This window comes from Oryza sativa, chromosome 3 (assembly GCF_034140825.1).
Source record: "Oryza sativa Japonica Group chromosome 3, ASM3414082v1".
Lineage (NCBI taxonomy): Eukaryota > Viridiplantae > Streptophyta > Magnoliopsida > Poales > Poaceae > Oryza > Oryza sativa.
This window is the reverse complement of record NC_089037.1, coordinates 16,356,010-16,369,077: the sequence shown is the minus strand read 5'-3', so window position 1 is coordinate 16,369,077 and position 13,068 is coordinate 16,356,010. Positions and strand designations below refer to the sequence as shown.

General features: G+C 44.2%; 1 non-coding gene across 2 annotated transcripts; it reads left to right on the top strand.

Annotated features, from left to right (window-relative positions):
- Window positions 1-814: 814 nt before the first annotated feature.
- LOC4333040 (uncharacterized) lies at window positions 815-2,594 on the top strand. 2 transcript variants are annotated; one of them, XR_010740460.1, is made up of 6 exons: window positions 815-955; window positions 1,136-1,225; window positions 1,323-1,401; window positions 1,651-1,819; window positions 1,985-2,179; window positions 2,276-2,594. It is a non-coding gene; the product is annotated as an uncharacterized protein (transcript). The 2 variants fall into 2 exon arrangements; XR_010740459.1 differs by lacking the exons at window positions 815-955; window positions 1,136-1,225 and having other exon boundaries at window positions 1,261-1,401.
- Window positions 2,595-13,068: the final 10,474 nt, after the last annotated feature.

The window sequence follows — 13,068 nt, the reverse complement described above, 5'->3', positions numbered from 1 at the left end:
TCACTTTCTATTGCTTTAAATATGAAACCATTGGTCAGATCAATTATATTTTCAATATGGCTTTGAATTCATTCTTATTATGGGTTACCCATTATCAATTTTATGTCAACCTTTCTATGTAAGTGGTGAAGTCTTAATGTTGTATTTACTTTCTAAGGATGCAAACTACAACAAGTGTACAAAAGCAACAAATATTAGCTTTGGTATTCCACTGCAATTTCCGTTTTCCATGGCAACTTGCAGGTAGTTAATTATTCATTGGTTGAGGAAGTGCTAGTCTTAGAAAGAAGACAGAAAAAAAAAATAGAAAGAACTTTTTGCAACAGTGCCATCCCCTCCTTAATCCTTATCGATAAGAACTGTTGCAGGACATCCAAATGCTGTATCGTGCATAGTTTTGGTGATGTGACATGTTATAGAGAATTCTTGCAGTGGTAGAAGACAGGCCCAAATGGAGATGCTTCTGCTGCTTGCTGGTAATGGGACATTGATGACTATATGATATGCAACCAAGTGAGCTAGCTGCCACATTGATCTCGTATCCTGGATCTTAGCTATGTATTTTGAAATAGCAATGTCGAAGACCATGTTAGATGTTTTCAACTTTTCATGTTGAATTGTTCTAGAAGGCCCTACATTATAACACAATAGGACAAATGTGTCTGAGAAAGGACAATCCTGCTTTTAAAGGAGCACATTATGAAAAATTGTTACAAACTAGCACACACAAGTGCTTCTTTAAGGTGAAAGGTAAGTTCTAAAAACCCATGTTTATTGTCAGTCCCCTCAAGTATGATGGTAACTGTTTGTTTGCATTTGCAATGTGGAATGCTAAGTGTGCAGAACAGCAGAACTTCCCTCTTGGTGATTGTCTGAAGAAGATGTTGGAGTACCACATCCTTGTTATTATTATATCAAGAGTGTTGAAAAGAGGATTGCTTTACTACTAAATCTGGTAATCCACAACCTGACCTAAATATCAGAAGGATGAAAGTTATTTGTTATATTTGTTAATTTTTTATGAAGCGATGAACTCAAGCTTTGACAATTGTGATGAAACCTTTTACCGCATCGTCCTTGGCTACATTTATCGCAGGTGTAACTACTAATGTCATTACATTTTTCATTTGCTCAGCTGCTCCCTGGATAAATAGCCATGGGAATAGAAGTATTACAGCTACCAGTTTCGTTGACCATACAAGCAGGGGATTCAATGAAAACAAAGGTAATACTACATCTCATAGTGCCTGAAGTATTAAACTGTATTACCGAACAGAGGATCATGCTTCTGGTGTTATGTCGGTGATCTTGTGATTCTGGAGAGCTTCAAGAGAAAGCACTGGTCAGTGGTCATTGTCTTTGGGGACAGGGAGTTCGATGATCAGCTTCTTGTTGCTTGAGGTAAATTCTACACTCTCTTTTCTGTTTACAAACTACCACCTTTTATTATAGTGTCCAGGGTAAGATATCATAGTGTCCATATATTTTTGACGCAAATAGTGTCCATATATCGTTGGAACAACTGTCGGCGTGTGTCTGATCGCCGTGTAAACTAGCCCTTTTTGGACCTGATGACCTCCTGGACTCACGCTCTCCTGATGAAGTAACGATGCTTACTCGATCGGCCCCGTTGTGATTTGCTCCCTGTAGGCTCGCCCAGTCTTATCCATGGTCGGCTGACGTGATGTTTCATTGGTGAATTCTCCATAGAAGCAGCAGCAGCAGCAGCAGAAGGAACTCTGCATAGAAGAAGATGCTGGTACAAGGCAAAGCCGACAAGAGGCACGAGCACGAGGCACCTCCCCGTTTAGTAGGAAAGGTATACAATGCATAGTGGTAAATCATTTGTTCATCGTCCTGGGGCTTGAATTACCAATGCATGTGCTTCATTTTGAGACTATCAATCCAAGGAGTTTTTGGACGCCGGCCTTTGGTGGTTGTTACTACTGCATTGCGTTGAGTGAGTTGCTGCTTTTATTTACAGGGTGCCTGCTGTTACACGAGACAAGCCATGTCCGAGCGACCCAAAGATTGAAGAAGATTGTCAAGGTAGAGTGGAACAGTGGCACATGGCGCAGAGTATGTGCCTGATTACCTCTCTTGTCCGGAGACCCAGATTAAGGGGGGCCTACGCCGCAACAACCCATGTACGCTGCTGACCGAGATCGCAGCAACTTCGGTAGGAGATGTCTTTGGTTTTTTGCTGGGTTTCACTGGTGATAGTACAGCGTTGCCACTGTTTTGATCGTAGTGGTGATTATTGATTTCTTATTAGGTGGGTGGATTTGTTGCAAAGGTTCAGTGCTAAAATCGCTCATGTTACTGTTGCGAGGGCTGTGGCAAAGTGTCAGCACATGTTAGTAGTACTACGTGTCAAGAGCTGAGATAGAGGGTCAGAGGGTGCTGCACCAGGTCAGGTGCAGTGTTCTGAAAACACTCTCGTTCTCGTTATCCGGGCGTTTGTATTGGCCCAAGAGTCAAACCAAGTGCACTTTGTTCCTTTGGCGGTTGACAGTTTGACACAACTTGCTGACCGGCTACCGTTTCTCCGTTTTAGTACTTGTGCTTGTGTAATATCAGCTTCTGTTTGTTTATTTATTTGTAGTACTAAGTTGCTGCATAAATTTGCCGTTTGTTAATATCACAAACTTATCTTTTTATGTTCAGAAAACCTAGACAACGGTATCCCGTTGGAACGGGATATCCTTCTATAAGACAGTACATGATACCTGTTGTGGTACCAGTCGCATGGTACCTGATACCTGTGATACCTGTTACCCGGTACCTGTGATACCTAGGACCTGATACCTAGGGGTGGGCAGAATAAGACTGAACCGAAGAACCGAACCAAAAAGACCGAGACCGAGACCGAGACCGAGAAATTCGGTTAGTAATTCGGTCTCAGCCTGTCAAAGACCGAAATTTATTCGGGTAATTCGGTCATTGGTCTCGGTTAACTGAAAAAACCGAATTGTAGCCCAATATACTGAGGCCTAGTAAACCGAAACCCTAGAATCCAACCTAACTCCCACTCAGCCACTCCCTCACAGCCGCACGCCCACACTCCCTTACACCCGCACAGCGCCACCGCCGCACTCCCCGCCAGCCACCATCGCACTAGCCACCTCCTTCACCTTCTTCATGGTCATCGCCGTCGAGGCCGGCGGGTTCCTCCGGGGCCTCCTGCTGCTCGTCTACCCGCTGTTGTCCCTCATCGTCGGCGGCGCGCTGGGAAGGGCCTTGGCGATGGTGGCGCTCGTGGGGCTGGAGGAGAGGGAGGTGGCGAAGGGTTGGCCGGGCTGAAATAATTCGGTCAGACCGAGACTGAAACCGAAAAGACCGAGACCGAATTTGGTCCTGAGTTTTCAAAGACCGAAATAACTGAGACAGAATTTTTCGGTCTGACCAAATGCCCACCCCTACTGATACCTGTGATATTCGTGCAAGAGAATAGTTAATATGTCTATCCCGTTTTGTAGCAGCCCTCAGAAAATCTACTATACGGTATCCCGTAGACACGGGATAAGTGGATAATGTTTTACTCTTATCCATTCCCTTTTTTTTCTTTCTCTTCCCAATCCTTCGTTATCCTCCTCTATCGCCTCTCCTTATTCGCCCCTCCTTTTCATCTCCCCCTCCTCTCCGCAAAAGAGCTTCTACGTAGACATGGCGATGGTAGAGCAACCCCGAAAAATGAATCTAGCGTACTATGCCCTCCTCACTGCTACACTGGTGGAGAAACCATCTTTCGTCGGTCGGCCGATTTCCACAATAGTCCCGGATGCAATAAAAACCGGGGCTAAAGATGATCTTTAGTCCCGGTTCAAAAGGGAAACGGGCATATTTGATCTTTAGTCCCGGTTTGTGTTACCAACCGGGACTAAAGATCATCTTTAGTCCCGGTTCGAATGCTGTCAGGACCTGTCAGGCCCCCCCGGGATCTTTAGTCCCGGTTGGTAAAGATCTTAACTTTAGTCCCGGTTGGTATTACCAACCGGGACTAAAGATCTCGGTGATCTTTAGCCCCGGTTGGTGTTACCAACCGGGACTAAAGATCTTAACTTTAGTCCCGGTTGGTAATACCAACCGGGACTAATGATCCCGGTGATCTTTAGCCCCGGTTGGTGCTACCAACCGGGACTAAAGTCCCACCCCTATATATATGTCTTCTTCCTCCTCCAGCTGCCCGAGCAAGCTTCAAAATTACTTCAAAAAAGAGGGGAGGTCATGCCAAAATTTCTATTGAATTTATTTTGGTGATTACATACAAATCGGAGGTGCCTAAAAGGTTTGCAACTTCATCCTCCAATGTTTTTTTTTGTCATACTACATTTGCACCTATGTTTTGCACACTTTTTTTTGTCTCCAAAATTTAGTTGTAAGTTGATGAGAGAGAAAATGTGTGTGGGGAAGAAAGAATATATAGAAATTTAGTTCATTTGCTAAACAAGGTTTTATAAAATAGTTGAGAAGGAAAACTCTAGTGAAAGTTAATCTTAAATAATAGAAAACAAACTAAAATGAAAATTAAAAGAAGTAAAACACATTAAAATTAGTTTAAAACTTTACAAATAGTTTTTAAGAATTATTTGGTGTAATATTTTATGATTTTTGTATTAATAAAGATATCTTATAATTATTGTATGACTGTCATTATTGTAAGAATAATTATTTGTGTGCGGTTTTTTTGACTCATGTAGATGGATCGGCAATGGATGTACGCTGACCGGCGGTCCAAAGAGTTTATTGACGGCGTGCACTATTTTTTGAGAGTGGCCGAAGCTAACAGGCAAAGGGGTTTTATTTGTTGTCCATGCAATAAGTGTAAGAATCAGAAGGAGTATTCTGCATCCAGGACTATTCATTTCCACTTGTTTGAGTCGGGGTTCATGCCAAGCTATAATTGTTGGACATCCCACGGAGAGCAAGGTGTTGAAATGGAAGAAGATGAAGTGGAAGACGACAATATTCCGGACTTTGCTCAGTATGTTGGATTTGAAGGAAATCAAACGGGCGAGGAGGAAATAGCTGCTGATGGTAACGACGTTGCGGATGATCTTGGTCAGATGTTACAGGACGCCAGGGAGGACTGCGAAAGTGAAAAGGAGGCCCATAAATTGGACAAGATGTTGGAGGACCACAGAACTTCGTTGTACCCAGGTTGCGAGCAGGGGCACAAAAAGTTGGATACCACTCTGGAGTTGTTGCAATGGAAGGCAAAAAATGGGGTTAGTGACAAGGCATTTGGCGATTTATTGAAACTCGTCAAGAACATTCTTCCGGGGGGAAACAAATTGCCCAAGACAACGTACGAGGCTAAGAAGATAGTCTGCCCGTTAGGACTGGAAGTTCATAAGATTCACGCATGTCCGAACGATTGTATCCTATATCGCGGTGAGGAGTATGAGAACCTAGAAGCATGCCCTGTTTGCAAAGCACTACGATACAAGATTAGACGGGACGATCCAGGAGAAGTTGACGGGCAGCTAACAAAGAAGAGAATTCCTGCTAAGGTGATGTGGTATTTCCATATAATACCACGGCTAAGGCGTTTGTTCAGGAACAAGGGAAATGCTAGAATGTTGCGATGGCACGCTGAAGAGCGTCAACAGGACGGGATGCTGAGACACCCCGCCGATGGTTCGCAGTGGCGAAACATCGACAGAAAATTTAAAGAATTTGGAAAGGACGCACGAAACATACGGTTTGGTTTGAGTACGGATGGCATGAATCCTTTTGGAGAGATGAGCAGCGGCCATAGCACTTGGCCCGTTACGATGTGTATCTATAACCTCCCCCCTGGCTATGCATGAAGAGGAAGTACATAATGATGCCGATTATTATTCAAGGCCCCAAGCAACCTGGTAACGACATCGACGTGTACCTAAGACCACTGGTCGAAGATCTTAAACAGTTGTGGAAGAAGGAAGGTGTCCCCGTGTGGGACGAGGACAAACAGGAGGAGTTTAACCTACGAGCGCTGCTGTTCGTAACCATCAACGATTGGTCTGCACTTAGCAACCTATCCGGACAGTCCAACAAGGGGTACAAGGCTTGCACTCACTGTATGGATGAAACAGAAAGTACGTATCTTAAGCACTGTAGGAAGGTTGTATACATGGGTCATCGTCGATTCCTTGCAGCAAACCACCCGGTACGGAAGAAAGGCAAGCACTTCGAACATAAGGCCGACCACCGTACGAAGCCTAAATATCGCAGAGGGAAAACAGTGTTTGCTATGGTTAAAGATCTTAAAGTAGTGTTCGGAAAGGGGCCTGGAAGCCAGCATATATATATATATATATATATATATATATATATATATATATATATATATATATATATATATATATATATATATATATATATATATAAGGGATATGAGATCAATGGGTACACATTCTACACGAGAGCCCAAGACATGAAGAGCACGAACCAAAACAGCGATGTTCGTGTCGATGCCATGGGACACGATGGAACAACTGCCACGTATTACGGTGCCATCGAGGACATATGGGAACTTGACTATGGTCCTCTCAAGGTTCCTCTGTTCCGGTGCCAATGGGTTAGGTTGACTGGTGGAGGCGTAATGATTGATGACAGTGGGATGACAACTGTTGACCTTAACAAGGTTGGATACTCGGACGAACCTTTTGTCCTTGCCAATGATGTAACGCAAGTCTTTTTCGTGAAGGACATGTCTAGCAAAGGAAAGAAGGGCAGAGGGCCTGATGAGCCTAAGCGTCAAGTGGTTCTCCCAGGCAAAAGAAAAATCGTCGGAGTTGAGGACAAGACTGACGAGGATTACGATCAGTTGGATGGGCAACCCCCTTTCACGGTGACGATTGACCCTAGCATCCTCCTATCAAATGAAGACACCCCTTACTCACGCAGCGATCACAAGGAGGGAACAATAGTGAGGAGAAAGTACGTGCCGTAATTATTGTGTACACGATGTAAACTATTTTGGATGTATTGATTATCCATATAAATCAATTGATGTATGGCATATGTTAATTACGCACGATTATTAGAGGTTTCAACAAGTTTAAATCATGTATATGCTAGTTATATGTGATACTTACAATTTTTAAAAGTTTTAAATCACACAGGTGGCAATTTCATATGTATGTTAATTAGAGTTTTTAACATTTAATTTACTAGCATTCATATGCTAATTATAATTGACTAGAGGATTTTTAAAAGTTTTAAATCACGCAAGTGGCAATTTCATATGTTAATTAGAGTTTTTAACATTTAATTTACTATCATTCATAAGCTAATTATAATTGACTGGAGAATTTTTAAAAGTATTAAATTTAATATATTTTTAAAACTATCATTCATATATTAGAGTTTTTCACAATTTAATTTACTATCTTTCATATGCTACTTATATATGACTATTCGAATTTTTAAAAGGTTAAAATCATGCATGTGGCATTTACATATGTTAATTAGAGTTTTTAGCATTTAATTTAATATAATTCCTACGCTAAGTACATATGATGATTACAATTTTTATTAATTTTAAATCATGCAGTATGTACATACATATCTTAATTAGAGTTTTTACCAATATAATAATATCATTCATATATATGCTAAGTATATATGATTATTGGAATTTTTATTAATTATATTTGCTTATTACGATTTATCCACTTAATTTATTACAGCCAAAAATAATTTTTCGAAGTAATTGTCATTAATCTTTGTACTTTAAATAATGTTAATGCATTAACTTCTATTTTATAAACACATATGTAAGCGAAAATCATATGCAGTGCTATAATCTTTAGTCCCGGTTCTTAACCCTAACCGGGTTTAAAAAGAATTTCGAAATAGCGGGAAAAGATATTTACTCCCGGTTGTTGAGAACAACCGGGACTAAAGATATCTTTAGTCCCGGTTGTTGAGAACAACCGGGAGTAAAGATCTTTTCTTTACTCCCGGTTGTTCTCAACAACCGGGACTAAAGATCTTTAGTCCCGGTTGTTGAGAACAACCGGGAGTAAAGATCCAGGGGTATATATATTCCCGGTGCGCCCTCGTCTTCTTCACCAACACTTAAACGTTTTCAGCCGATCGATCTCTCTCGGCCTCTCTCCTTCGCCGCCACTGCCTAGGGCAAATCCCCGCGCCGACGCCGCCGTATCTCGCCGTCGTCTCGAGCTCGTCGTCCTCGCCGCCGCCTCCGCCTCCTCCGCTGCCGCCGCATCTCTGGGGTGAGAGCCGCCGCCGCCAGATCTCCCTTCATGCATCTCGATCTCTCCGATCTCGATCTCTCTCCGTCGCGCCGCCCGCCACGAGACGCCGCGCCACGACGACGACGCGCCACGCCGCCGCCTTCGACGCCGCGCAACGCCGCCGCCGCATGCCAACGCCACACCGCCGCCGCCGTCGCCACGCCGCCGCCGCCTTCGCCGCCGCGCGCGCAATGCCGCCGCCGCCACGCCACGCCACGCCACCGCCGCCACGCCACGCCGCCGCCGCCACGGCCCCACAACGCCACGCCGCCGCCGCCGTCGCCACGCCGCCGCGCCAACCGCCGCCCCGATGCCGCCACACCGCCGTTAACGAACGAGAACGAGAACGATCGAACGAACGAGAGCGAGAACGAACACGTCAACGTACGTTGCCGCGACAACGTGAACGAGAACGAGAACGATCGAACGAACGAGAGCGAGAACGAGAACGATCGAACGAAGACAAGCGAGAACGAGGGAACGAACGTGAATGAGAACAAGCGAACGAACGTGAATGAGAACGAGCGAACGAACGTGAACGAGCTAGGGAACGTGAACGAGCGAACGAACGAGGACGATCGTTAACGTGAAATGCAATATATATATATATATGTATATATATATATATGTATATGTATATATATATTTATATATATATATATATGTATATATGTTACTTCGCATTTATCCTAATACATTTTTTTGTATCTTGCAGAAAAGACGTGTTGTCAGAGTCGTCCGTCAAGCCTGAGTGGAAGAGCTAGCCCTAGAAGGAATTGGAGCAGGCAAGTGACGTAATAATATAAATGATTGTTATATTTGTAATGCAATTAATTAAGATTATTAGACCTGTAATTAGACTTATCATATAAGATTGTGTAGTGTTCTAATATTATTTGAGTTTTAATATAAGATTATTTTATTGCAAATTAGACTTAGTATGACATTATTGACTACGGAATTGGTGCGACTCCTAGCAATTGACTATTGTAGTCTTAATTAGACTTAGCATATACGCACGAAACACTTAGCATACATTACTATTTTAGTCTTAGCATGTAATATTATTTGAGTTTTAATATAATATTACTTTATTTGTAATTAGACTTGGTATGTAATTATTGACTACGGAATTGGTGCGACAAGTAGCAATTGACTATTGTAGTCTTAATTAGACTTAGCATATACGCACGAAACACTTAGCATATACATGACTATTTTAGTCTTAGCATGTAATATTATTTGAGTTTTAATATAAGATTATTTTATTTGTAATTAGACTTAGTATATAATTATTTACTAGCTAGGGTTGTATAATATACGTCACCTAGACTTAGCTTATATTATGATTTGTAATTAGACTTAGCACGTAAGGTTGTGTAGGGTTCTAATGTACGACATTTACACTTAGCATACATGACTTAGATTGTTAAAACATAAATGTCTCGTGACTTAGCATATACGCACGAAACACTTAGCATATACATGACTATTTTAGTCTTAGCATGTAATATTATTTGAGTTTTAATATAAGATTATTTTATTTGTAATTAGATTTAGTATATAATTATTTACTAGCTAGGGTTGTATAATATACGTCACCTAGACTTAGCTTATATCACGATTTGTAATTAGACTTAGCACGTAAGGTTGTGTAGGGTTCTAATGTACGACATTTACACTTAGCATACATGACTTAGATTGTTAAAACATAAATGTCTCGTGACTTAGCAGATGTTTCTTGTATCAACAGATGGCTGACCGCGATGAGGAACAGATATTGTACGATACAATCGCGGAGGGAAGCAGCCAGTACTGGAATGAAGAAGAGGGGAACGAGGATCCAAACCAGTACTTGAACGAGGAAGGGAACGTGGAGAGGGATGCGGAGGGGAACCAGCAGGGGCACGTGGAAAGGGATGTGGAGGGTGAACCAGGAGGAGGAGGCTAGTGGTAGTCAACCCTCCGTTAGACAGAAGAGGGCACGCGGGCAACGAGGTGCAGCGAAGAAGCTTGAGGGTCGGCACATCATAACGGAAGTGGAAGAAGATGGACGTCCTAGTGCCCCGGCCGAAGCCGCCAAGAACTATGTACGTCACAGCGGTTGGGTTGTGCGGGATAACGTGCCTGTCAGTACGGTGTACTGGCGAAGAACAAGGGCACGCGGAGATCATGAGAGCTTTGTCCCAGATTCGGAGAAAGAGATGCTGTGGACCACAATGCTCGAGACATTCACCCTTCCTGCGGGTACAGAGGACAAAGTGAAAAGGTGGACTCTGAAGAAAATGGCAGAACAGTTTCAAAGCTTCAAGGGAGATCTGTACCAGAAGTATATACTGAAGGGGCAGACATCGAACTTCGACACATTCCCAAAGCTAAGGGATCACTGGGACGAGTTCGTTGCATATAAGACAGGTGAACAAGGGCAGGCGATGATGGAAAGAAACAAAGAAAATGCCGCCAAGAAGAAGTACCATCACCACTTGGGGTCAGGAGGCTATAGCGTCGCGATGCCGAAGTGGGAGCAGATGGAGGCTAGCTTGATTGAGAGGGGTATCGAACCGGCAACAGCCAATTGGCCGGAACGATCGAAGTTCTGGTACTATGCTCACGGTGGAACGCTCAACCCAGCTGATGGCTCACTGGTCTTCGGCTATCAGATACAAGAGGTTGCGCGACGACTAACAGATGCAGTGGAAGCCTCCTCTCAGGGCACATTCCGACCAGACAGAGATAGGGACGAGCTGACACTCGCCCTGCAGACTCCAGAGCATCCAGGACGAACTCGAGGGAAAGGGGTGATTCCTTGGAAGATTGGTTTCAAGGAGGACATCCACACGTACAGGAGTCGGATGAGGAGCAAGAGAGATACCGAGGCGAAGATTGCAGACCTAGAGTTCCGGGTATCGAGCTACGAACTCAACATGCAAGAGGAGGTGGCAAGGAAGGTTGATGAATGCATGGCCGCACATCGGTCCCATGATCCCCAGCCGACCATTCCTCCTGCAATGGTGAGCCCGTCAGGAAACCGTAGCAGCTGCGCCTCAACGGGGCAGGTAGGATCACAGAGCATGGACGCCATGCAAACACAGGACGAATCGACCTGTCCCGTTGATGACATCACTCAGCGGACACCATGTGAGCTGCATATTCCTTTCAAGAACTTATCAATAAAGGTAAGATTTAGCCATTCCGCTAGTTGCTGCTTATATATGTTGATTACTAATAAATAATCTCTCACAACATGAAGGTGGCGTCGGGCATGGCCATCCCAACGGACCCTTCAGGTACTTACCACTGCAGGCCGATTCCAGCAGGATACTCCAAGGTCGAAGTTGAGTTGGTCGAAGGCGCGTACAAGGACCTCGAGCTGGATTACCCTGGAGGAGACGGTGAGACGCATCTACGAGACACATGCCATGCCATTATTCTATGGCGCAGGCGGTACATCATCCTCCCTGGGCGACAAGCGGCGTCTCGTGCACCATCTCCTCCGGCTCCGCCATCTCCTCCTCAGGATCCTGCACCGTCTCCTCCTCATGCTCCGCCAGCACCGTCTCCACCTCAGGCTCCAGCATCGACTCCTCCTCAGGATCCTGCACCGACTCCTCCTCGTGCTCCTACACCTACTCCCCCGCAAGCTCCTCTTCCGGCACCTTCAAAGTCAAGGGCCCCCCCAGCTCCACCGCTTGCCCACACAAGGGCAACAAAGAAGGCGAAAGTTGACGCCGACCCGGGGTACGATTGCACGCAAGAGGAGCTTGACGCTTACGTTGCATCAGAAGTCAAGAGACAATTCAAGCCTCGAAGTCCAGAAAAGAAGATTCCTATAGACCCCAGTGTCAGGAACTTCTTCAGGGGTATGTCTGCATCTGTCAAGGAGGCCATCAAGCTATCGGACTATGAGCGAACGCTGAAGAAAGCATCTTCTGGAAAGTCCAAACCAGTCCCTCAGCTTGGAGAGCAACCAAACCAGGAGATCGAGCCGTTGGTGACCGGTAAAGAAATGACGATAGAACAATTTATTACTGACACCGGTCTAACTACGGATCAATTGCTAGGAGTCGCACCAATCGAAAAGGCGGAAGTGAAATACATGTACGAACTCGGTAAACCGCTTGTCAAGCCTGAGCTGCTGCAGTCCCTACCCACACAAATGTACAAGTTCCATCAGCTGTACATGGAGATGAGCGCCACCGGTAGAGAGATGATCGGAGCGAGGATCAGGGACACGGACTTCTTGCAAGGAGATGACATTCTCTGGATCAATTTCAGGGGAATCTACGAACTATACCAGCTGGACGCCCTCGACGTCTCTATTATGAGTTGCTGGATTTTGTAAGTATATCGTTCAGTTAGATTTCTTACTATACGTCTCCTTTAATTAATTAGGTCCTTGTATATAAGTAGACCATAGAAAATAATATACTCCCTTTTATCGTTGTAGAATGGAGATTCAAAGGGCCCGACGGCGGAGGGTTTTAGATACTGGATTCATCGACCCTCGGAAAGTAAACGTCGCAATGCTCGACCAATATCCACAAGAAACAGAGGACAATCTCGTCCATCTCCTGAAGGCGCAGCATTACAAGACGTTCATACTGTTGCCATACAACACAGAGTTAGTTTAATTTTACTGTCTTCCTACATACCAAATTTCATTCCCGTACGAACTTGCTAAGTGTTTCATATGTAATGCATCCCACGCACATTGCAGATTCCACTGGGTGCTTTTACTCATCGACCTGGAGGCCTGCACCGTCAACGTATATGACTCAATGGATAAAAAAGAGTCTACGTTTGACAAGGTTTTCGAACT